Below are 27,756 nucleotides of genomic sequence, written 5' to 3' on the forward strand. Positions count from 1 at the left end.
ACACACACACACACACACACACACACACACACACACACACACACACATACACACACATAAACTGAAGCTTGGGATAGTGCCCCCTCTACTCCAGAAACAGAGCCTCACTTTAGTATAGGGGTAAAAGTCAAGAAATAGGCTGGAAAGTGAGCAAATAGCAGAAAAAAGATCTTGATTATATGAGTTAGATGGTGACAGGGAACATCAATTCATAAACTCAGAAGAAGACAACAAAATCAAAACTGCTAAATCCAAAGCTTCAAAGCAAAATATGAATTGTTCTCAGGTCATAGAAGACCTCAAAAAGGATTCTAAAAATCAAGTAAGAGAGGTAGAGGGAAAATTGAGAGGGGAAATGAGAGTGATGCAAGAAAATCATGGAGAAATGTGTCAACAACTTGATAAAAGAGGCACAAAAATAATGAAGAAATTAACACCTTAAAAAACAGAATAGGCCAAATGGTAAAAGAGGCACAAAAATTCAATTAAGAGAAGAATGCCTTGAAAAGCAGAATTGACCTAATGGAAAAAGATATGCAAAATGTTACTGAAGAAGAGAACTCCTTAAAAAGTTGAATTGGATAAATGGAAAAAGAGAAAAGAAAATAATTCCTTGAAAATTAGAATTGGGCAAGTGGAAGTTAATGACTTTTTGAGGCATCAAGATACAATAAAACAAAATAAAAAGAATGAAAATAAAAAGAAAATGTGAAATTTCTAATTAGAAAACAACTGACTTGGAAAATGGGTCAAGGAGAGATAATTTAAGAATAGTTAGACTATGTGAAATCCATGATCAAAAAAAGAGCCTACACATCACCTTTAAAGAAATTATCGAGGAAAACTGCCTTGATGTTTTAGAAACAGAGGGTAAAATAGAAATTGAAGGAATCCACCAATTACCTACTAAAAGAGATCCCAAAATGAAAAATCCCAGGAGTATTATAGTCAAATTTCAGAGCTCTCAGGTCAAGGAGAATATATTGCAAGCAGCAAACAGATAAAAACAAAACAAAAAACAAAAAACAGCCCAATCCACATATTTTAAAGCCACAGTCAGAATAACATAATATTTAGCTGTTTCTACATTAAAGTATTGGAGAACCTGGAATATGATATTCTGGAGGGCAAAAGCACGAAGATTAAAACCAAGAATCAACTACCCAGAAAAATTAAGTATAATCCTTCAGGGGTAAAAATGAAAATTCAATTAAATAGAGAACTTTTGAGGATTCCTGATGAAAAGATCAGAGTGGAATAGAAAATTTGACTTTCAAATACAAGACTCAAGAGAAGCACAGAAAGGTAAATAGGAAAGAGAAACTATAAGAGATTCAATAAGGTTGAAATGTTTATACATTCCTACATGAGAAAATGATACTTGTTAACTCCTAAAATTTGTCTCATTATTAGGGCAGTCAGAAGGATGATACATAGACAGAGGGCATGGGTGTGGGTCCAATGTGATAGGATAATTGTCTAAAAAGAATTTTAAGGGGTCAGAAAGAGGAATGCACTGGGAGAAGGGGAAAGGGAGAGGTAAAATGGGGTAAATTATCTGACATAAAAGAGGCACAAAAGAGCTTTAACAGTGATGGGGAAGATGGGGGAGGTAGAGGTACAGCACATGAACCTTACTGTCATTGGAATAGGCTCAAAGAGGGAATAACATACACACTCAGTTGAGTATGGAAATCAATCTTATCCTACACGAAAGTAGGAAGGAAAGAAAATGAGAGAAGAGCAGAGAGAATGTTGCTGATAGAAGGGAGGACAGTTTGAGAGATGTAAAAGCCAGAAGCAAAACACTTTTGAGAATGGATTGGGTGAAAAGAAAGAGAGTAGCATAAACAGGGTGAAAACAGGATGGAGGGAAATACATAGTAATCATAACTGTGAAAAAATTTATAGCAAATTTCTCTGATAAAGACCTCATTTCTCAAATATATAGAGAACTGAGTCAAATTTATGGAAATAAGGGCCATTTCTCAATTGAATATTCATATCCTCAAAGGATATGAACAGGCAGTTTTCAGGTAAAGTAATCAAAACTATTTGTAGTCATATGAGAAAATGTTCTAAATCACTATTGTTAGAGAAATGCAAATTAAAACAACTCTGAGGTACCACCCCACCCCTCTGGACGTGGATAGAAGTTTTTTCATAAGTCCTTCAAAATTGTCTTGGATCATTATATTGCTGAGAATTGCTAAGTCATTCACAGTTGATCATCATATAGTATTGCTGTTACTGTGTACAATGTTCTCCAGGTTCTGCTCACTTTGCATCAGTTCATAAAAGTCTTTCCAGTTTTTTCTTGGAATCTGCCTGCTCATCATTTATTATAGCATAGAAATATTCTATTATAATCATATACTTGTTCTGCCTTTCCCCAATTGATGGGCATTCCCTCAATTTCCAACTCTTTGCCAATACCCAAAAAAAGCTGCTATAAATATTTTTGTACATCTACGTCCTTTTCCTCTTTTTATGATCTCTTTGGGATATAAACATAGTAGCAATATTTCTGGGCTAAAGGGTATTCATAGTTTTATAGGCCTTTGGGAGTAGTTCCAATTTGCTCTCCAGAATGGTCAGATCAGTACACAACTCTACCAACAGTGCATTTATGTCCCAGTTTTCCCATATCCCCACCTCAACATTTGTCATTTTCCTTTTATTTCATATTAGAAAGTCTGATAGGTATGAAGTGGAACCTCAGAGTTATTTTAATTTGCATTTTTCTAATAAATAGTAATTTAAAATATTTTTCATGTGACTGTAGATAGCTTGGGTTTCTTCTTCTGAAAACTGCCTGTTAATATTTTTTGACCATTTATCAATTGGAGAATGACTCATATTCTTATAAATTTGACTCAGTACTCTATAAATTTGAGAAATAAGGTCTTCATCAATGAAACTTACTATGAATTTTTTTCCCAGTTTCCTGCTTTCTTTTTAATCTTGACTGCATTGGTTTTCTTTGTGCAAAACCTTTTTAATTTGATGTAATCAAAATTATGCATTTTACATCCCGTAATGCTCTTTATCTCTTAATTTGGTCATAAATTCTTCTCTTATCTATAGATATAACAAACAAAATATTTCACATTCTCCTAAGTTGCTTATCATATCAACCCTTAAATTTAGGTAGAATAGTCATTTTTTTATTTTATTTGTCTGGCCTACCCAGGAGCAATTAATAATAACCCAATTGCTTACATGTGACTTTATTTCTATGCAAAGTGTTTTGCAATTATGTTCCTGGGCAGGTAGGCTCCCAAGTATTTTATATTGTCTACAGTTGTTATAAATGAAATTTCTCTTTTTATCTCTTGCTGCTGGACTTTGTTGGTAATATATAGAAATGCTGATGTTTTATGTGATATTATTTTGTATTGTGCAACTTTGCTAAAGGTGTTCAACTAGCTTTTTTTTTTAGTTTATTCTACAGGATTCTCTAAATATACTATCATGTTGCCTGCAAAGAGTGATAGTTTTGTTCCTCACTTCCCTATTCTAATTGCTTTCATTTCTTTTTCTTGTTATTGCTGTAGCTGGCATTTCCAGTACACTCTTTAGTAATAGCATTAATAATGGACATCCTTGCTTCACCTCTGATCTTATTAGAAAGGCTTCTAATTTATACCATTACAGATAATGCTTACTGATGGTTTTAGATAGACCAAAATGAAAGGAGTGTTGGTGCATGATTTTCTGTTTGCAGATGATTGGGCACTCAATGCAGCCTCTGAAGCTGAGATGCAACAAAGTATGGATTGATTCTCTGTTGCTTGTGCTAATTTTGACCCAACAATTAACAAGAAAACACAAGAGCTCCATCAGCCAGCACCACACCATCCATACGTGAAACCATCAGTTACAGCAAATGGAGAAGTTCTGAATGCAGTAGCTAAGTTTACTTACCTTGGTAGTGTACTTTCCAGGGATGTACACATTGATAATGAGGTTGACCCATACATTGCCAGAGCCAACTCAGTATTTGGGAGCCTCTGAAGGAAAGTATGGGAGACAAGAGGTATTAGACTGACTACCAGACTAAACATCTGCCCCATTGTGCTGACCTCATTGTTGTATGCCTGTGAAACCTGGACAGTATACCAATGCCATGCCAGGAAATTGAATCTCTTCCAATTGAATTGTTTTAGGAAGATTCTGAAGATCACTTGGCAGGATATCAGACCCCAAGGTCCTTTCTCCAACTAAACTGCCAAGCATTCAAACTCTGCTTCAGAGAGTGCAACTCTGATGGGCTGGCCATGTTGTGCAATTGCAAAACATATGCTTGCCAAAAAGACTATTTTATGGAGAACTCACACAGGGCAAGTGCTCACATGGTGGTCAGAAGAAATAATACAAGTACTTTCTCAAGGTCTCTCTTAAGAACTTTGGAATTGATTGTGTGACATGGGAGACACTGGCACAGAACTGCTCAGCATAGTGTGCCCACATCAGAGAAGGTGCTGTGCTCTATGAGCAAAGCAGAATTGAAACAGCTCAAGAGAAACACAAGATACGCAGACTTAGAGAATCCGCCCCAAAGGTTCACAGGGACTATTTGTGCCTGACCTGTGGCAGAACATTTTGAGCTCTTGTTAGTCTGATCGGCCACAGTCAGACACACTAAAATTTGACTCTAGCACAGTGATGTCATTTTGGTCTTCTTCAAAAATGAAGGACAACAACTAAGACAGATACTATTTATCTTTTTTAGGAAAGCTCCCTTCATTCCTATGCTTTCTAGTATTTTTTTGAAATAACATTTATAAAGTGCTTTGTAAGCTTTACAGAGCTAAATAAATACTAGTGATGATGATGATAATGATGATGATGATGATGATGATTATATGTTAGATTGAGTTTCTGTGGTTGGAATAGGAGTGAGTGAAATGACAAATTTTAGAAGATGGGAAAGGAAGAGGAAAGGAAGATATTCCAGTTTCTCCTACTCTACAAAGAATACTGTGGAACTAGTTTGGTGATGATTTCTAAGGAACTATTTACTGATAGTAAAATTCCACTTCCCACAAAATTCCACATTCATTTTGCACATATCAACAAAAATCTGAGACTGGGACATGGAATCTTATTTACAGACTCCCATTATAGTCATTGTGATTACCTTAAACCCGAGAAATGTGATGACTGGTTTTGTAGCCCTTAAAACCAATGGAACTCAGATGTCATATTGCAGATTCTTCCAGGAAGGACCTTTAAATATTGTTGACTTTTAAAGAGGCCACCAAGAAAAGGCCAAGTTAGGGTCAAAATGGCAATGAGAAGCTGTGCTTAATTTCACAAAAGATCAGAAAGGAAATTTGTTTTTTGAGTTCATAACAGACAAGAAGCATAACTGAATTAATTAGAGAAAAAAGAGAAAGAAAAAAGCTATAAACAAAGTTAATGGTTCAGCAGAAAAATTTAAACTACACTCTTCAAAGTTTGTTAGTAAATGTTCCCCATTGTTACAGAGAGCTGACTTTGTAACCCACATGTGGAGCACAACCTTTCCCACAGGGCACATCTGTATGTGCACATTCTAATCATTTTATGGCAACATACTGAGAAAAATATGAACCAATGACCCATAGCAAAAAGGATGCATGGTATTTTCCCCCAAAGAAGCAATTTGTTCTTAAAGGTTTCATCTGTGTACTTTTCAATTTATATTTCTTATGAAATGTCTCTGGGTAATGCACTAAACATTTGATTAAAGAATATATGGCCACCTGACACTTTTTTAATTGATCTATCAAAATATTTTAATGATTGATTATCCTACTGGAAAAACCATTTGTTCCTGCAGATGAAAATATGTGTCAGGTTACAAGGGAAATACACAAAGAAAATATAATGCTTTAATACTTATGATTGCAAATACAATTCCAAAATTTAATGTAAATGTTGTAACCACTTTTGTCTTGGAGTCATTGTGCAATGGATGAAATTGCTTATAATTAAACTATGTATGTGACAAAACTTTTGCTTAATGCAATTGAGAAGGTTTTCCTTTTAACAGGATAATCCACAACAATCTCCGTCTTCTGAATTATTGTAGCATCTCATATCTGTGCCACTCTTTTGCACTTAATCACTTATTTCCTCACATTTTAATGTACCTTTCTTTGTTTGTATGCCTTATTTCATAAAGAGATTGTAAGCTCATGGAAGTCAGAGCTAGTGTCCCACATTTGTACAGCTCAGAGTTTTTATTCTAGTTTAGTTAGCATTTCCACTTTAGCCTTGCAGTCAATAGATTTGGTCAACATAAAATAGCACCAAACAACTACTCAACCCTTTTAAAACCTGGTACCCTTCATTAGACACAAATAGATCTCTAATTAAGACTTACTTCAATCATTCAGCTAAAGGTATCTCTGCATTCTTGAAGGCAAGGAAGGCAGTTCCACCACTGGAAAAGCTCCATCTGATGAAAATTTGTAGCCTTTTTGCCAGAGGACCAAGCTAAGTAAAAAGATGTTCTTTAATAGCTTGGCTACAAGGTGATGAATTTTCTTTCTACATCAGTTCTTGAAGATCACCTATCAAGACAGAATGGGATTATAATGTATGTTAGTGGAAGTCATACACCCTGTTGAAATAAATGATCCCTGAAATATAGATGAAATATTAATTTATCAGTAATTTCACCACATTAAAAAGTTGAGATATTATTACTTATGTCTACCTTCTCAGAATGATATTGAAAATTACTTAGGGAATTATGTCACATACTCTAACCAAGAGCCATTCTTCAATATATAAGTGGGAAAAGTTACAACCAGACAGTTTTCAAAAGAAGAAATGCAAAGTGTCAGTAACAAAAAGGAAAAATTCTCCAAATCCTAATAACAGGAGAATTACAAGTTAACACTACTTTCATATCATGCCCCTCAAGTTGGCAGATATAATAAAAAATGAAATGAGTTGATGTTGGAGAGAACACAGAGATATGAATTGTCAGAAAAACTAATTTGAGTGGAGCTGTAAGCCAGTCTAACCACTCCAGAACACACTGTGAAATTATAGACCCCCCCCAAAAAAGTTCCTAAGAACCTAAAAAAATGGTCCCTACCCTTATCAGCCATCCTGATAATAATCACATGCTCCAAAGAAGTCAAAGACAAAAGAAAGTTCATAGCAGCACTGTTATGATAGGGAAGGGAAAAAAAACTAGAAACACAGTGCCCATTTATTTTGAGGATGCTTTACTTATAGTATATAAAATAGCATATTATTGTGCTATAAGAAAAATGCATATAATTTAGAAAAATCATGGGAAGAGTTGTATAAACTCATGTAGAGTTGAGTAAGTAAAGCCCTAAAAACAACATAATCTATGATTACAAGGATGTAATTTTTAAGAGGAAAATCAAGTTTTAAATGTGGCAATGAACAATAATGAATTGAGAGATTCTAGGCTAATAGATTTAGATCTGGAAGGTTCCTCAAAGGCCACTGAGTTTACCAGCACCACCTCATTTTGCAGATAAGAAAAATGATAAACATAGAGGTTAAGTGATTTACCCAGGAATAGGTCTAATAAGTATGGGGGTCAGAGTTTGAACTGAGGTTCCACTGCCTCCAAATCGAGGACCTAACCCGTTATATCATGCCATCCCTAGATAACTACAGGTGTGGAATGTAACAAACAGATATAATCTGTATTTGTCAGTTATACTCAATTTTTTTTTTTCTTTGTTACAAGTGAGAGCTTATGATAGCAGAGGAAAAGTCTATGGGGAAATGATTATGTTGTTTAAAAATTAATATTGTAATTTCAAAAATGTAATTACAATCATGTAAATAACATTTTTAAATGAAGAAGAGTTACTGATAACTATTTTACGTAAATAAGGAATTTATTGAAACTCTTCTATTAATTGAATGTTTCATTTCAAGCTCTATTGGTGTCAGTTTCATAATCAATAAACCAAAGAACATAATATCTGCTATTTATGTCAGATGAAAGATTTTATAAAAGCAAATAAGATGTATATATGATGAGATTTAAGAAACATACATAAAAAGCATAAGGGATGACATTTTTTGCAAAGATGTAGGATTATACTTAAGGCAGAAAAGTAAAATCTTTGATCTAGTGCATAAAATACTAACTACAGGAAACCAAGATATGTGAATCAAAATAACTACCTGGTATATAGATTTATAAATCTGTCAACTTAACAAGAATTGTCTTATATTCTTAATTTTTTCCACATTTTAAAGTCATGGTAGCTAGTTCCCTACAGCATAATATGTAAGTAGATTATTAGTTATGATATACCTTTTCTGTCACATCTAAAGAAAGACAATGATAAACAACATAATATGCTTTTGTATAACTTTAAACTCTTTAAGAAGTCCTAAATTGGATCTGTCTGGTAACAAAGTACCTTAAAATTGGGCAGAATCACACCTCTTGTATCATTTCTCTGTATGTGTGTGTGTGTGTGTGTGTGTGTGTGTGTGTGTGTGTGTGTTTGCTTTGAGTTTTTCAGCAATTCACCACAGGAAAAGTTATTGCCTTTAGGTTCAATTGGCATAGTTCATTGTAAATACGTTAAAATAAGTCTAGACCCAAAAAACCTGGAATAAAATGGAATGCATTTCCCTGTCACATACGTCAATAACTTAAGAACTTCCCTAATCTATCACATCATTATATGTGTGAAGAGACAATATCACTGTACCTCCTGACAGAAGAAATGAAAATGGTGTCTTAAATAGAACAGTTTATCTCTTGATGCACTCATAGCAATCTGAAAAATTTTAAAGTGGAAACCAAGGTAAAGATTTTTTTTAACAGAATAAAATATGTCTTTATCTTTTAAAGGTACTGTTAACTTTTTTAGACCATAATCATTTCCTACTAAAAATTTCCCAAAGAACTAGCTCTTATAACAACAAAGAAAAAGCTAAGCAAAAATAATAAGAATATACTGCAGTGAGAGGTCCCATTTTGGTAGCTACTACACAAAATAATATTTAATTGAAGGCTGGGAGGGTGAAGAGGGTGACCAATGAAGACAAATTCCTTGGAGCAAGGGTTCTTAACCTTTTTGGTGTCATGGACCCTTCTGTCAGTCTGGTGAGCCCTATAAACATTTGTTCTCAGTCTTGCTCTATACGTAATAGACAAGTACATCAGTATGGTCACTGGATCGGCAACTTTTGCTTGTCTTTGTCAGAATGGAGAAGTAAATATGGGGGGAGAGAGAGAGAAGTAGAATATTGAAATAACTGACATGAAGGTAAAAAGCATCAAAATAACACATTTTAAGAGAAAAAAGTCACCCAAAATCATGCAACCTAATAGTATATATATAGTATACAGTATACAGTATACTGCACATATAGACTACTTCTCATTTTACCAATAGGAAGGAAGAATATTTCATCATCAATCCTCATAAATCAAAATTGGTTACTATATATTTTGTGACATTTGATGCTACTTAATGTTGTTTGCATTGGCATTATCATTGTCATTCTGTATATGACTCTCCTGGATCTGCTTTCTTCTGTCTGAATCAGCTCCTACAAGGAGATTTTCCCATATTTGTTCATTTTCTTTAATCCCTCATAGGCATCATTTCTTAGATATTATAATATTCCATTACATTCATCTAGCACACTTTCTTCATCCATTGCCCCAAGGACAACTGTAATAAAGGTTGACAAGCAAAATAACATTGCTCCATTTTTTTGCCACCAAAAAAGTGTTGCTATGAGTATTTTTATACATCAAGGTTCTTCTCCTTTTTTTTTTGCTATAAAAAATTTTTTCACAGCTGTGATTATTAACTGTATATTGCTCTCCAACTTGTTTTCTCCCATTTATCCTACTCTCCCTTCTTTTACCCTGTTCATCCTCAAAAGTGTTTTGATTCTGACTACCTTCCCCCACCATCAGCACCACCCCCCTCTTATCCATTTCCCCTCCTACTTTCCTGTAGCATAAGATAGGCTTCTATATCCAGCTGAGTGAATAAATTACTCCCTCTTTGAGTCAGTTCCAATGAGAGCAAAGTTCACATACTGCCTTGCCACCTTCCCCATCTTTTCCTTCACTGTAAAAGTTCTTTTGTGCCTCTTTATTTGAGATAATTTACCATATTCTAACTTTTTCCTTTCCCCCTCTCCTAGTGCATCCCTCTTTTTCATTCCTGAATTTTTTTTAGATATAATTCCATTGTATTCCTCTCACATATGCCATATAGCTATATATACTCTTTCTAACTGCTCTAATAATAAGAAAGTTCTTAGGAGGTACAAGTATAATTTTCCCACATAAAAATTTATTAACAGTTTAACCCTTATTGAATCTCTTGTGATTTTTCTTTCCTGTTTACCTTTTTATGCTTCTTTTGAATATTGTATTTGAAACTCAAAATTTCTATTCAGCTCTGATCTTTTAATCAGGGATTCTTGAAAGTCCTCAATTTCATTGAATGTCCATTTTTTCCTTTGAAGGATTATACTCGGTTTTTCTGGATAAGTGATTTTTGGTTGTAATCCTACCTCCTTTCCCCTTCAAAATATCATATTCCAAACTCTCTGCTCCGTTAATGCAGAAGCTGCATAAAATTGGGTTACCTGGACTGTAGCTCCATGATATTTGAATTGTTTCTTTCTGTATGATTGCAATATTTTCCTCTTGACCTGGGGACTCTGGAATTTGTCTATAATATTCCTGGGAGTTTTCATTTTGGGATCTTTCAAGACTTCATCAATGTATTCTTTCCATTTCTATTTTACCCTCTAATTCTATGATATCAAGACAGTTTTCCCTAATACTTTCTTGAAAGATGATGTCTTGGCTCTTTTTTTAATCAGGATCAAAAATTTCTTAAATTATTTCTCCTTGATCTATTTTCCAGGTAAATTGTTTTTCCAATGAAATATTTCACATTTTCTTCATTTTTTTCATTTTTTTCAATTTTATTTTATTGTTTCCTTATGTCTCATAAAGTTATCAGCTTAAACTTGCTCAATTGTCATTTTAAAGAATTATTTTCTTCAGCGAACTTTTATGCCTCCTTTTTCATTTGGCTACCTCTGCTTTTTTAAAATGAGTTATTATCTAAAGTGAAGTTTGTACATCTTTTTACCATTTGCCCAATTATGCTTTTTAAGAAGTTTTTCTCCTCAGTGGATTGTTGTGCCTCTTTTACCATTTGGCCTATTCTGTTTTTTGAAGTGCTATTTTCTTCAGCAATTTTTGTACCTTTCTTTTTCACCAAGCTTTTGATTCTTTTTCATGATCTCTTGTGTAACCCTCATTTTGTTTCCTAATTTTTCCTCTACCTCTATTATTTTTTTTTAATAATTTTGAGCTTTTCCAGGAGTTCTTTTTGTTTATGTCCTGAGACCTATTCACAATTTTCTTTGAGGTTTTACATGTAGCTGCTTTAATTTCACTACCATTTTTCTAAATTTGCATTTTTAATTTTCCCTGTTACCATATGAACTTTCTACAGTCAAGTTATTTTTTGTTCATTTTTCTAGCCTATTTCTTGACTTTTAACTTTATGTTAAGGTTGGCCTCTGTTTCTGGGGAGGAGGGGGCACTGACCCAAACTTCAGATCATTTTTGATGCTAATCTCAGAGCTAATTTTGTTGGTCTTTAAATTTTCAGGTTTTCAAGGATCTAAGGAGAGGTGTGTTCACTGTTCTCTTGGCCTGTACTCTGGTCTGTAAGCAACCACAAGCACTCTTTTCCACAGCCTACATGCTGCTATGGCTTGTCTTGGGCTGTGCTTCATTCATACCCCTGTGAGATGGCACTTTTCTGCTGACCTTCTAAGTTATCTTGGGCTGAAACTTGCTCTTGTTGGGTTAGCTGCTCCAGAATTCATTTTGAGACATTATTTTAACATTCTTTGGAGGGGAATTTGGGAAAGCTGAAGGGAGTTCCTTCCTTTATTTCACCATCTTGATTCCACCCCTCCGGATCTATTTTAAATAGCTATTGATCAAATTAATAAAAAGCAACCTCAATGATAGAGTTAATTATTAGGAAAGCATCATCTGCTCATTTTGAAATTTATATTTTGCAGTTCTAATCTTTAGTCCATTGTCTGTAGTCTAGCCTTAAATTAGTTCATTTTTATATATTTATTTCAATGTGCTACTCTTTTTTTTTTCTCTCAGCAACCTCCTCTGAGAAATCAAAGATCAGCACCATCATCTAATAACCCCAATTTAGGAAATTCAAAGAGAGTTAGTGACTTTTTCCAGGTTAGGTCAATAGTATTTGGAAAATAATATGGAAATTTTGGTCTCTCCTCTCTATGCCTATAGGATTCACTTCATTTGAATTCAGTACAGATCTATTCAGTATCCACCATGGTAGAACACTCTACCAGGTGCTGAGGAAGATATAAAGATGAAGACATAATCCCTGCCCTCAAGGCTTTTATAACCTATAACAATATAATATGATATAAACACAAATAATCTTAATACAAAATAGAGTATGATATAAGGAAGCTAATAAGTTAGTTGTGAGGATAAAGGAAAGAGGCTATGTGGCATAGCTTTGCTGTTGTTTGTTTGTTAAGTGCCACATCTGAAGTTAGATGCATCCTTCATTCAGTCCTGCCTCTGACATATTTATGTGACCATGTGCAAATTATTTAAGCCTTCCAAGGTTTAGTATTCCCATTTGGAAACAGAAGTAATATGAGTAGCAGAATGGCATGGTGTATAGAACCTGACATGGAAGCCGGGAAGATCTCAGTTTGAGTTCCATTTGTGACAAATGCTGCTTTGTGATTCTGAGCAAGCCAGAGAAACTCTTCACATTCGAGGCAAATCTCTGCCGCTCTCAGTTTCAAAGAAGGTGCCAGCCTACATTGTTCTGGGAGAGTTTCCTCATCTGTGAGTTTATTCTCTATATTAATGCATTTGCAGGTCCTGTCTCCATTCCAATCCCTAGAGTACGTATCTTACAAGGTTGTGATGAAGCACAAATCAGATAATGGGTATAAAGTGTTTTGTAAATCTTAAAGCATTGTACCATTATGTAAGTCATTTCTAACTGGACACCAAGGTAGACTTCAAGAAGTAAATTAGAATTAGAAGTAGAATTAGTAATTAGAAGTAAACCTTGGAAGAGTGGTAGGATTTTAACAAAATAAAATTGAGGTGATTGGGTTTGAGGGGATTCAATTTCTTTATCTTAATCTATTGAAAGGCGACCATATTCCCACCTGCTCACTTCACCTCACCCTCAAGTCCCATCTCCCTCCTATTTGTTACCTGTTTCCCTTATTTTGAAGTGTTGATTATTAAGTTATTAGTTTGCTTTTATCTAGTTATATCATACTTCTCTTTTTTCCACTCAGTTAAGTAGTCAAGTCCATCCTCTCCCTTTCAACTTGTTGTATGCATTATTTTTAATTCATTTTCATCTTTTTCTAAAAATAAGCTTTTTCTCCTATTCTATTCATTATTTATCTTCCTTTTCTGTCTATTCTTGGCTTTTTTTTTTGATCCATGGTTCCTATATTTATTTAGTCCTTCCTTTCAGTCTCAGACACATACTAGCTGTGTGACCCTGAGCAAGTCACTTAAACTCTGTCTGCCTTAGTTTCTTCCCATAAAATAAGAATAATAATAACTGTAAAATAAGAATAACAATAGCCTTTATCTCCCAGGGTTGTTGTCAAGATCAAACAAGATAATTGTAAAGCACTTAGGCTCCTGCTAGGCACTTAAAAGTATTTGTTTCCTTCTTTCCTCTGTATTATTCATGTAATTGAAATTTTTGAGGTACTTATTTTGGGTTTCCTTTTCTAAACAGTTTCTGTTATTGCTTGTAGATCTTATGCCTTTCTCCCCTTTTTTCTGTTGTACTTCACTCTTAAAAATTATAGTTCCTTCAGCTGAAACTTTGCTCCAAAGTACGAATCTTCCTATGTCCCTCATTGTGTAGTTCATTATTGACCTTTGTCCTTCCCTAGGTCTTTTTCTCCCACTTGCTTTGAAATCTCTTTCCTGGGTTCATGCTGTCCCACTCTTCTGGGTGTCAGTTGCCTTTAGGAGCTCTTATTCTCCTTTTCCTGAGATAGAAGTAGCCTCTCTAACCACCAATTTCCTACATATAATATCTATCAAAAGGTTCCCCCTCTCACTTTATATAATATCTTTCTTCTCTTAGAGGAGCATTCATCAGTGGTTCCCTCTCCCACCATTAAAACAAGGTTTCATCATTTATTTCACCCCTTGTTTCAATCCCTCCTTTTGCCTCCTCACCCATTCTCCTGTATATTCTCTTCTTCCTGAGAAACTATAGGAGTTGTTCTCATATCATTATTAAATTTTGACTTTATTAGGGTACATCACATATTTTCTTCTGTCTTCCAATTTCCCTTTTCCTTTTTGTGTACTCTCCCAGTCTGCAATTTAGTCCCTCCAAAAAACATCAAAATATCTATAGGCATGATTTTATGAGGTTTAGTCCATGATATCTCAGCACTGTTTCTCCACTATCACTTCTATTTGACTTCTGCTTTCACCTTTGTCTCCTTCTGTACATTTAAGAAGAAATCTCTTTAATAGTCTCTCTGTTGTTAACTTTGTCGCAGTCCTTAGTTGCTGCATTTCTTTACCTTTGTACTTGTGTTGTCTGGAGAAACAAATGATTCTTCAGATCCGGTTTTCTTTCATGGAATTTTTCAACTGCTTCTTTTTTATTGAACATCCATCTTGTTGCATTTCTAGATATGCTCAGATTTGCTGGGTAGGTCACCTTGAACTGCATCTTGAGTTTCTTTGCTCTTCAGAACACAATATTCCACTCCCTCCTGTGGTTTCTAGTGGGTACAGAATAGTCTTATTCTATTTAAATTTCCTTTCTTAAGATATTTCTCTTAGTTGCTTGCATAATTGGAATTGTTAAATTTAATCATTATTTTTTGGAGTTTGCAGCATAGGGCTTTAGGGTTTTTTTGTGTTTTTTGTTTGTTTGTTTGTTTGCTTGTTTTTGTCTGTTTCTGTTTTCCTGGAAACAATTTGTAGATTCTTTTGTGAGGTACTTTGTGATACTTTGTATTTTGTGTCCCTGGGCAGCTTTCTTTTATTACCTCTTATATTGTATTGTTCAGGGTTTTTGACTTGTGTCCTGGGAGATCAATAGTCTTAGAGTTCTTTCTACAAATCCTGTCTTTAAGACCAATATATTTTTTTCCCCACATGGAGATCATGCTTTCTTTTAATGTTACTGAGTGTTTATCTTTTTGCTTCTTTTCTTCCCTTCTGTGTATTTGCATTCCTAATTAATTATCCTCTTTTGTTTCTTTGGTAAGACTTGCCACCATGGATTTACATTATTCTATTCTGCCAATTATCTCTGCTTTCATAATTCTTATTTATCTTTCAAATCATTCAGTTACATCCCCCAGCGGTTTCATGCTCTCTTGGGAATCTATAGGGCCCTCTGCCTCATCAAGTGTTGATTCATTTTCCTTTATCTTGCAGTACTTATTCAGAGATGGCTAAACTCTTTTCCCAGATCTGGAGGCCATTTTGCCTTCTATTACTGTTATTTTCCCTATTATCCATCATACTATGCTGGCTCACTCGGTAAAGTACTTACAGGTGTAAAAAAATGCAAGGAATTGAAACATGTTTACTCTTCAGTTTTGATGTAGTTCCCTTTTCGAAAATCACATTTAAACATCAAAATCCCTCTTAGCCTTCTGATTTCAGTCAAAGCAAGCAGGATTGAATGGGTTGGAAGAACACTTGGGTTCCACCTATGCACAAATAAATCCTTCATGTTTTGATCAGTGTAGAACGATAATAAAATATTTGATGTAACATAAACATTAAATCATGAAACAGGTAAACCCTGAGTTTCTTTTATTGTTCCTTAATATCACAAAGATCTAAGTTGAAATATTGGCTGAGAAATTTTCAGTGATCTGATATTTTACAAACATATCACCTATATTTCTTGCCTATTGCATTGTATTCTTGTAACAGAACACCAAGCAAAGGAGGAGTGAGGTTACTGATGGCTTTTTTATTCAGTGTTCTCAATGAAAACAGTCTATGGCAGAAGAGTGAAGGTGGTGATTTACTGTCCATTTAACCATACTAATAAAGAGAATTTTTTTTTAAAGCTAATACCTGCTGACTATCTTGAATTTTCAGCCTTGGCCCTATTCATTATGTAGGCACATGGAACTAATGGACCTTTTATATTGCAAATGATAAAAGGCAAAAATACCTCTTTGTTCAGTAATGGACTCTACAGTGAAACTTGCTTAACCAAATTCATAAGAACCAATAAAAAAAAAATCCAGTTGCCTAGGTGAGGTCAATTTCTGTAGTTGTACTACATAATGGTTTAAAGTACATCAATATGCTGTTGTTTCTTAGACTTTCACTGAGACTGGATGTTGGAGGTCATCTAATCCAGCCCCAAGTAAAACAGAAATCCCTCTGACCTCTTCTCTTACAGGTTATGTCACTGATTGAAGTCTCTGATTGAAGACCACTCAGTGCCTAGGAGCTGATTTCTTCAGGAGGCAGACCCTTTCTCTATCAGGGTCTAATTATGACATATTTGTTTCATTTTTTTTCTATCTAAAATAAAACCTGGTCTCTTAAACTTTTGCCTGTTGCTGTAAGGTCTTCCCTCTAGGGCCAAGAAAAATAAGTTTGTCCCCACTTCTATTTGCCATGAATAATATGATTTATGTAGTCTGTACATATATGCTTACAATATGTCTCTATATTGCACTTTGTATGATGCATGATTTTGATTCTTTAGAGCTTGAGATTTCCCTTACAATGTGAAAATATACTCCTTTTTTCACCTACTACCTATTATCCTCTGATGTCAGGTAGAAAAAGTCTAATTCCTCTTTCATATTATAGTCCTTCGAATACTTAAAGACAGCTACTGTGTCTAACCACAGGACTAAACATTTCTAGCTCTTCAAAGTAAAACTAAATAGCTTTAAAAAAAAAATCCCATCACAGCCATAAACAATTTCCTCTGAACATGTTCTAGCTTGTCAATGCCCCTGCTAAAATATGGCATTTAAAATTGTCCACCATATTCCAAAGATGGTTTGAGAAGAATAGGATATGGTAGAACCATACCTCTCATTCTGTGCACTCTATGACTACTAATGTAATCATTCACTTTCCCAAATGCCAAGTAACTTTCCATTTTCCATTAGAAGTTCTGCTTAGTTCACTCCAGGAAATATTATGCCTCCCCTAGGATAAATTGATCACCTGAAATCTTATCACCAGGCAGATGAACTCAGTTTTTGATACTCAGGACTTTCACAACTCCCTTAGTTACCTCTTACCTCTGACTGGAGGGCTGGAGAGTGGAACAATAAACTCCTTATGAATCTTTCCTTTATAGAGGTTTTAGCAGTTTTGGAACTTTCTAGGTAACTTTCTATTTACTATCAGCAGCTGCAGGAAACATCATGACCACACTGGGTGGCCCATGGTCCCTCCTTTTTTTCAGCTTCCTTTTGGGTGTTATCTTCCTCTATTAGATTGCAACCTCCCTAAGGTCAGATATTGTCTTTCTTTTTCTCATTTGTATCTCGAGCACTTGATAAATGTTTATTGATTTGAATGGAAATGGCCAAGTCACACAGTTGGCTTATATTGATCCCACAGTTCACTTAAACCCCTTGGTCTTTTCATATTAACTATTACCCAAGCTATGACTCCTCCATCCTGTTACCAAATGGTTGATTTTTTAGCTTAATAATGATAATTGACATTAATAATATTTTAAGATTTATAAGGTTGTGAACACTTTTTTCACAAAAACCCTGTGAGGTAGGCAAGTTTATTATGTTTGTTTGACTAAGGAGGAAATTAAGTCAAATTATGTAATTTGCCATGTATGACTAGATATCATAGCACTAGTAAATAAAAAAGGTAGGATTTGAGCCAAAGTTCCCTGACTCCATCCCCAGTACTTGTTCTGCTATACCAATCTATCTCTCATAGGTGGACCTTCACACTTATACCCATTAGATTCCACCTTAAATCGACTCCATTCATTGTTACAGCCTGTTAGAATTTGTTTATATTATATTACATATATTATATATATATACTTACATATGTACATGTGTAATATTCATAGATGCATATATCCATAGGTACAAATATGTAGGTACATGCATTCATATAAACATATGCATGTGTGTGCATATGTATATATACATACACATATATATGCTCATGAAGAAATTAAGATTAAAAGATGACATGGACTTCTGATGTTTCCTATGGGGCACATATGTGTGCACACACATAAACACAACCCAATTAATTTTTATCTTCGGTGCAAAAAAATCATGTGATTAGTGATAGTATTTAAATGAATTGTTGCAGTATTACAGAATGCATCCTAATAACATAAAGCCCATCTAAGTGTTGTTATACCTAGGTAACTTGTGGAACTACTGAACCATAAATGTTTACATAATTTTAAAGCCTTTAAACATCTGTCCAAGTAGGAACAAAAAAGAAGGTCAAGAGCAAAAAATACACAGGGTGGTAGTACAATAGTCGAGTTTTCCGGATAGCTGAGGGTTTGCCTCCTTAAGTGCAAAAGTTTCCATTTTTATTATTATTACAAATAAAAATAAAAATACTAGTGGTTTACATATGTCTTTAAAGTTTGCAAAGCGTTTAAAAAGATTATCTCATTTCAACCTCACAACAATTTGGCAAGGAAGAATGATGTTGACCCCTTATATAAGGTTGAGGAAACTGTGGCAGACAGAAATTAACTAACTGCCCAGGGTCATGTAGTTACTGTGTCTAAACTCAGATTTGTACTTGGGTCTTCTGACTGGGCTCTATACACTTAGTCACCTAGCTTCTAGAACATTACAATCAGAGAAAAAGTTGATTTTTGGAATGACAACAATTGTATCACAGAATCTCAGACTTTGAGGGGACCTCAGAGGTCGTCTGGTCTACCCTGTATCTAAACATCAAAACTCTACAACATTTTGGTCAAGTGGTTACTCAAGCTCTGGAAAAAATGCTTCCTCCTCTTCCTTTCCCTCTTTTCTTCTTCCTTTTTCCTCCTCCGCTTCATCCTCCCCCTCCTCTTCCACCTCCTTCTGTATTGTATATCCTTTATCTAGAACTGGAATATTTGCCATCTGATAGGTGAGCCTTCACCTTATCAGGCTTCCATGTGACTTATTGGCCATGTCCAAACCATGCTGCACTACACATGTACCCAGACACCTCCCTTACCCAGCTCTCCAGCTCCCTTTTATATATTATCTTCTCTCACTAGAACGTTTCCTCCTTGAGGGATGTCTTACTTGTTTATTTATCCTCTCTCCTGCTTATCATGGTGTCTGGCACAGAAGAAACCCTTAATAAAGACTTTACCAGTCATTCGTCATTATTCATTTATCCACAACATAACTGAGAAAATGGAATTTACCCTCTCCACATCTCTCCTTTTCTCCCACCCCCAAATAAAGGACTCTATGAAGCCCCAATCAATATCACCAAGTCTCTGCAGCAAAGTATATGCACTAAAAAGACTGGATTTTTTCACAGAAAAACATTTCTGGTCATTACTTCAGAGCCTGTGGACGCTTTGCACAGCTCTAGCAAGTATAGAGATCTGTTTTGTCCTTCAAAGAATATGCAAACTGATAAATCAGAAAGGGAAAGTAGAAGAAATGATAATAGTGAAAAGAGACTGCTGAAAATCTGATGGCAACAGAGAAAAAAAAAAGATTAAAAGCGGACACAAAAACTCAGAATAAGAGCAGTCTGGGGCCATGTAGTATAGGGGCAAGCAGCCCTACCCATCTCAGTATACCCAGTAACATCCAGTTACTAAGATGTGAAAGCATGTGATTTTCATCTAAAAATGTTTGCTTTTTTTTTTAAATTAGTGTCTAAAGAAGTAAACCCTCAACTATTCAGAAGATTCCACTGTCCAGAATGTCTCACTCCATGAGGGTTCAGAATAACCTCAATTTGCAATTGTCTGAGCACCAAAGGCTGTTTCCTGCCAGTTAATGGGATAGGCAAATGCATCTGCACAGCAAATTACTTGGCGAATTACCATGAAATATGGGCCAGGGTTGTGCAATAATTCTCCATGATGTGTGTTGTAAACAATGGCAATTTTGTGGTAATGTTACTGTGTTGTCTTCTGATAAGGCAATAAGCATTTGGCAGTCAAACATTATAAGAGAAACATTACATAATCAGAACAAACTTATCAGCAAATAATACCTGAGAGAAGGGCAGGATTGATAGTGGCTCCTGGGAAGCAATCACATTGCAAATTAACCTCTTCCTCAGAGTCTGATGGAAAACTTAAACTAATTAGCCTACATTTAACTCTATAGGGTAAGGGATTTCCAAAGAAGACAGAGAAGTGCATTATTCCAGCTGAAGCAAAACAATCCCATGAGGTTCTTTTAATCTAATAAATGTGACCTGTTGTCTGCCCTTGGCCTAATTTTATTTCCTACACGAAAACTTCTGTCAAAAAGAGATCTTCCTCTTCACCTCTTTCTCATAGAATCTCCATGCACCAGCTTCTGCATGAAGCCTTTACTGATTCCCACAATTGCTATTGCCCTCCCTCCAAAATCACCTTGCATTTAGTTATTTCATATTTATTTCTATTTATCTCCTTCCCATTTACTCTGCACATATTTATATATGTACTTGTTATCTCCCCTTTTAGAAAGTAAGTTCCTCAAGATTAGAGATTGTTTCCTTCTTTTTATTTGTGTCCCCAGTGCCCATCACAGTGTCTACAGTACTACAGCACATAGTAGGCATTTAATAAGTGTTTGTTGATTGTTAATAAACCTAAAGATTATATTATGCCAGAAGAATTTTTTTATCCATCAGCCTTGGAGCTCTTGGTGACCAGGAATTGTCTTCTGTCTTTTTTTATTTTTTTTGGTATACTTAGCACAGTGCCTGGCACATAGTAGGTGCTTAAAAATGTTTATTGACTGATTGAACAATTACAGTTGCTACTAGTGACCTGCTCCTCTGGGCTCCCTTTCTCACTGGATGCCTAGTCCTGACTCCTATAAACTAGTACTACCCTCCTGGACCTGCTTCCTCCCACAATAGTAAAATCCAGAAGTTTCCCAAAATTTCCACCTCTTCTAACACTACTTGTCTTTGATCCTATTCTTTCAGGTCCTTGCTCTCTGCTAAGTGACACCCAGTTAAGCTGATCAAGTAGTAACTTCTATTTATGCAGTGCTTTGGAAACCTGTTGAATTAGATTCGGAACCCATTCAGGAAACTGGGGTACTGAAGATCCTTTGATGGTTCTGTGACAAAATCCACTGGTCACAATAGCCCTGTGAGGCAGATAGCATAAGTTTTATTCTCATTTTTAAATGAGAAAATAGAGCTGCAGAAAGATGGAGTGATTTTCCAGAGGTCAAACTGTTAGTATCTGAAGGGATCTGGAACCCACATCTGACTCTGACTACACAAATCATGTTTTCTTCCACTGTAGCACACTGATTCCAATGGGCTCTGGCATGTTAACAAGAGCTAATGCATTGATATGCTTCCCCTTCCAGTTAGTTAGCATTTTAACAAAAGATTTTTGGAGTCATGTCCTCATCTGAAAAATTATTCTAATGGTAGGTTTCAAGGACACTAGCAGACCAGTGGGAAAGATATTTTTGAGTAGACAAAGCCTTTCAAATCCCATCAAATAGGGAGCTGCCTATTACAGGACCAGTCAAAGCTCAACACCACTTTTCACATTATTTTAGTAGAAAGAAGGCCTGCCCTGAGGAAAATCAGGCCCCTTTAATGAAGACCAATATTGGTAGAGACCTCTTTATTTATTTTTATCTTAACTGAACAAACACCAAATCAGATGGAACTTTTGATATACATAGTAGATCAGAGAAAGAGGATTCTTCATGAAACTGTAGAGCCGTATTATATACAGCTTCCTTTCCTCTTTCTTTAAGTATAAAATAAGCTTAACCTGTAGCTTTCAAAGCTATCTTGATTTTCTGCTTCTTTCTGGACTTCCTTCTCTTCCCTGCATTTTTGAAAAATATGACTTGACCTTTTTTCCTTTTCTTTTTCTTTCTTTTCTTTCTCTTTTCAGGAAGTTATTCCATCCCTAACATCTCCCAACTTCCCAACCATCTTCACTGGAAGAAAAGAGAAACAAAACCCTTGTTATAAATATGAAAAATCAAGCAAAACAAGTTCCTACATTGACTCTGTTCTAAAATATTTAAGACCGCATTATTTAAAGAGCCCTGGAAGAGAAATTAAAAGGAAAGTGGAGTGGAGGAGAGTGGAGCAGAAGGAAAGGAAGGACAAGGGAGGTGGCATGGCATGGCCTGGGCCAGGACCAGGTCTCCAAGACTGAGATCAAACTTGGAGAAAGACCCAAAGGCAAAGTCTAGATTATAGGTGGGGAGGAAGTATAAGTGAATTTATCATCCTGCCAAGAGACCTAGAGGTAGCTTTCTTGCTCACAAAGGAATTCTTATTTCAATGGAACTGCTACAAAAAAAAAAAAGACATCCATCTCTATTTCAAAAACATCTTGTGTGCACAGAAGGGGACAGATATATCTTTAACAAGAACTATTTGAAAAAAAAAACATAACTTGGGGGCCAAAGAAAAGACATATACAGTGAGAAGTCATCTCTTTTTTAATTTTTTAAATTTTTTCTCAATTACATGTAAACAAATATTTTTTAATATTTGACTTTTAAAATTTTGAGTTCCAAATTCTCTCCTTCCCTTCCACCCCTCTGCCCTCTTTGAGAAGTCAATTTTATATAGATTATCCATGTGCAGTCATACAAAACATTTCCTTATTATACATGTTGCAAAAGAAAATGTAGACCAAAAAAAAAAAAAAAACCAAGAATAATAAAGTAAGTAAAAAAAAAAAGTCTACTTCAATCTGCATTAAGATTCTATCAATTCTATCTCTGGAGATAGACAGCATTTTTTATCATAAGTACTTTGGGAATTGTTATTGATCATTGTATTGCTGAGAATAGCTAAGTCATTCACAGTTGATTATCTTGATTATCATACAATATTGCTAATACTGTGCCCAGTATTTTCCTGTATCTGCTCATTTCACTTTGCATAAGTTCATGTAAATCTTTGTAGGTTTTTTCTGAAAGCATCCTGTTCATCATTTCTTATATCACAATAGTATTCCATCACTTATTCTATCACCATTCATTCCATCACCGCAACTTGTTCAGCCAATCCCCAATTGATGGGCATGCCCTCAATTTCGAATTCTTTGTCACCACAAAAAGAGCTGCTATGAATAATTTTGTACATATAGATCCTTTTCCTTTTTGTTTTTTATCTCTTTGGGATTCAGACCTAGTAGAGGTATTGCTGGGTCAAAGGATATGCAGTTTTTTAATCCTTTGTCGCAGTTCCAAATTGTTCTCCAGAAATGTTCGATCAGTTCACAATTTCACCAATAGTGCATTGGTATGCCAATTTTTCCACATCCTCTCCAACATTTGCCATTTTCCTTTTCTGTCATATTCCACTCTGATAAGTATAAAGAGGTACATCAGAGATGTTTTCATTCATATTTCTCTAATCAATAGTGATTTAAAACATTTTGTTTCATGTGACTATATGTAGCTTGGATTTCTTTTTGAAAACTGTCTGTTCATTTCTTTTGACCATTTATCAATTGGGGCATTACTCATATTATTATAAATTTGACTCCATTCTCTATGTACTTGAGAAATGATGGCTTTATCAAGAAATTTTCTCTAAATTTTCCCAATTTCCTGTTTCGCTTTTAATCCTAACTTCAATGGTTTTGTCTGTGCAATTTTTTAATATGATGTAATTATACATTTTACATCCTGTAATGTGCTCTAGCTCTTCTTTGGTCATGTGTTCTTCCCTTATCCATACGTCTGACAGGTAAAATTTCCCATACTCCCCTAATTTGTTTATGATATCATCCTTTATGCCTAAATCACTTACCCATTTTGACCTCATCTTGACATGGTGTGAGATGTTGGTTTATACCTGGTTTCTGTCAAAATGTTTTCTAGTTTACCCAGAAATTTTTGTCAAAGAGTGATTTCTTGTCTCAAAATCTTTTGATCTTTGAATTTTCAGACACTAGATTACTATGGCAATTTACTAATGTGTATTGTGTACCTAATCTAGTCCAGTGATCCACCACTCTATTATTTAGCCAATACCAGATTATTTTGATGATTACCATTTTGTAATACAGTGTGAGTATAATACAGTGCCTAGCCACCTTCCTTCACATTTTTTTCACTGATTCCCTTGAAATTTTAACCTTTTGTTCTTCCAGATGAATTTTTTTATGATTTTTCTGGTTCTACAAAATATTTTTTCAGTAATTTGATTGCTGTGGCACTGAATAAGTAAATTAATTTAGGTGGGGGAAGTCATTTCTATAGTAACTTGGATATTAAATATTGGTAGAGATTGAGATGGTGTAATTTCCCCTGAACCAAGCTTCTCCCTAACCCAACTTCCTTCTCTCCCAATGCATTCCCCTTACCTATGATGCCTCCTCAGACTTGTTTCTATTACATCTATCCTAGCAGATATTACATTATATGGAAGCTTCTGACTTTATAGTGGCAGCAAAAGTAATTGGAAAGTGCACCATTCCAAGGCAAATTTGAAGAACAATACATGAGAATCTTGTCATTGTCTTTCCCTAAATTTAAATGACATGTGGAACATGTTTGGAGATTTTTTTAAAATTTCTAATAGTAAAGATTTTAAACATAATACATGGGGAAAAGTCTGAATGAACTTACATTCCTGTCCACACTTCCTCAGTAATCCATTTTACTAAAGTTACAATTCCCTATAGAAGTACACACATGAACTAAGTACCTAAGTTAACCACTGGAGGGTTCGACCTGTGTCTATACATGCCAGAGGAGAAGACTTGAGGAGAATTGAGGCAATAATATAAGCAGTCCCAATTTAATAAACAACCACAGCATATTCACAAGTGTCTTGATATTTAAGGTAACTGAATTTTCTTGGTCTACATTTTGAAAAAAATTTCCCAAATGAAAGGGTAGTTAGTACATATCTAAGAAATTATAATCATCATCATTATTTTTAGTTGGACTAGACCTGTGATCTCTTTCCTATATTCACTGTGAGGAAACTCCCTCTACCAATTTGACTCCTGATTCAGTCTTGGAAAAGTAGTTGTTTTAGGCACTGTCAAAATGGTCTGACTTGTTCAGAGTTACACAGCCAGTATGAGGCATAGATAGAACTCTAAGTTTGTCTTTTTATTCCCTGCCTATAACTGCCAGGATCAATGTTGATTGACACAAGTGAATACTTTTTAGTGAAAACCAAACAAACATATAGGAAGAGGGAAACAAGAAAGAAGAAAAGTAACATTATCATAGGAGTTGAATCTAAAGAGTCGAGAAAGAAAGGTAACTGGAAGCAATGAAGAAAGTATTACTCACATGAACCAACTTTTGCCTGGATATTTTCATTTTTTTCTGGTTCTCCTCTGCTGGATCAAGTATTTCCTCCACTTCTACCCTGATATTTACTCTGTAGATACAAGTGCTAGAATGAATGAATATTCCAACTCTTGTTCTGTCCTGAATTCTTCTGATCTATGCTCCTTTGTCTACTATTTTTCCTCCCCTCCTTTCTTGTCTTGTTATCTCCTCTTTCACTTTTTGTGTGTCTATCTGTGTTTTTCCCTATGTCTTTATTTCTTTTTTCTAAAAAAAATACAAGCTTACCCATACCCACACCCACCCCCCCACCCCCCCAACACACACAAACACACATTTTATAGAGCCCTGATTTGACCTGAAATCCACTACTGGGATTTTACTTCTTCTACTGGATTTTACCCAATGAGGAACAATAAGAGGAAACTTCAAAAAAAAAAAAGGCTGCTTCAGGAAGTAGTGGAGTTCTTCATCACTGGAGGTCTTCAAAAGGAGGTTGAATGATCATTTATTCAGGATCACAGATCTATTGCTGGAAGGGACCTAGTGCATTCTTCTTTAGGCATAGCTTGGCCCAGTGGAGCTCTGAGGTCTTTTCCAACTCTGAATTTCTGTGATAAAGAATTCTATGATCCTTTTAAAGAGACTGCTCTAACTGGTTTGGGAATATAGATAACTCTGCTAGTGTATTTTGTTCCATGCTTTAAGGTGAGAGAGAAAAAAGAACTTTAAAATCAAAGAACTTTGTAATTGGAAAGGTACCTCAGTGGTAAATGTCATATTTTTTATGTATTTTACTTATTTGCAAAAGATAAAGAAAGAAATCACAGACTGAGGTAATTGGGATGAGAGAATGATTATAAATTGATCATAGTTCCAATTTTGCTAATCAAAGAACAGCAACAAAGATTTTCCTGTTTTTTAAAGAAGAATTTATCTCCAACTGCTGAATAAGGTTTTCTTGTAACTCTACCAAATGTTATTTTCTTCTCAGTTTTTATGACAATTTTTTTATGATTTCCATAAAACTATTCATAAAGTTGCAAAATGGCTTATTTGCATATGTCATAGTTCTCTGAATTATCTGAAAATATAAATAAAATATTATTGTATGCACACATTATATGTGCACATGAAAAGATATAGCTAACTAATTGTATTAGAATAGGAGAACAGCAGATGCCAAAAGTTAAAGATGTCAAAACAAAAATTGCCTTTTTCAGTTTTCTGGAGCCTATACCTTAGCTTACCTCTTCCCAATTTTAAATATCAAGAAGATAAAGTAACACAATAGTAAATTGATCTTATATTGCCTAATCGGGTCAGTCAGAAATTCTGATTGACAAACAGAAAGCCTTTTTTGAGCATCTTTTCTTTTTTTTTAAGTTATTAGGGTTAAGTGATTTGCCCAGGATCACACAGCTAGTAAGTATCTGAGACTAGATCTGAACTCAGGTACTCCTGAGTTCTGTCCACTGGACCACCTACCTGTCCCACCTGCTTGAGCATCTTGGCTTTTTATGTAAAGATAGAATCATCCATTGAAAACTACTTCACTAACTTTCTTTCCTTCCTTCACATTTAGTAGGGAAATGATCATGGTGTGAAACTGTAATGCTAAAGACTCAACATGATAGCAAACAAAAGACTACAAAGTTAATACCAATCATATCTCAGAGAACCATGAAAGATGTGTCCACCCCATCTCTCTAACATAGTAGGAAAATAGAAGCAGATACTTCTATTTGGTTTCTGGCTTAGACATCAACTCAGAGCTACTTAAGAAACTCAGCTATAAGCATGCACTAGAGTTAAGTTGCTAAGCATGGTACAGTTTAAGCAACTTCACATTTGATTGTCACTGGCTATAAAATGTTTCCCATTGAAGCAAAATGGAAAATCTCTGACCCTGAGCCAATCAATGAGTAAAGAGTAAATTGCTCTGTTTTTGAACTGCATTCATTCTTTAAGGCAATTTGGGTACCATTTGGTAAATGATTGCTCCAGTGCACCAAACAGTGCCCTGGAGCCCTGAGTGGATGACTTTATCTCCAAAAAGGGGAAGCAGTCTATTTTTTACTCCCCAAAAGAGTAGGGCAGTAGTTTGTTGCTCTAAATAATCACTGCATGTCAAGGATTATCAACAGATGTTCACCTAAGTACTGAATTTAGAACCATTAGCATTATGTTAAGCCTTGTTTTCAGCTC

Source organism: Vombatus ursinus, unplaced genomic scaffold, assembly GCF_900497805.2.
Source record: "Vombatus ursinus unplaced genomic scaffold, bare-nosed wombat genome assembly UNPS02015175.1, whole genome shotgun sequence".
NCBI lineage: Eukaryota > Metazoa > Chordata > Mammalia > Diprotodontia > Vombatidae > Vombatus > Vombatus ursinus.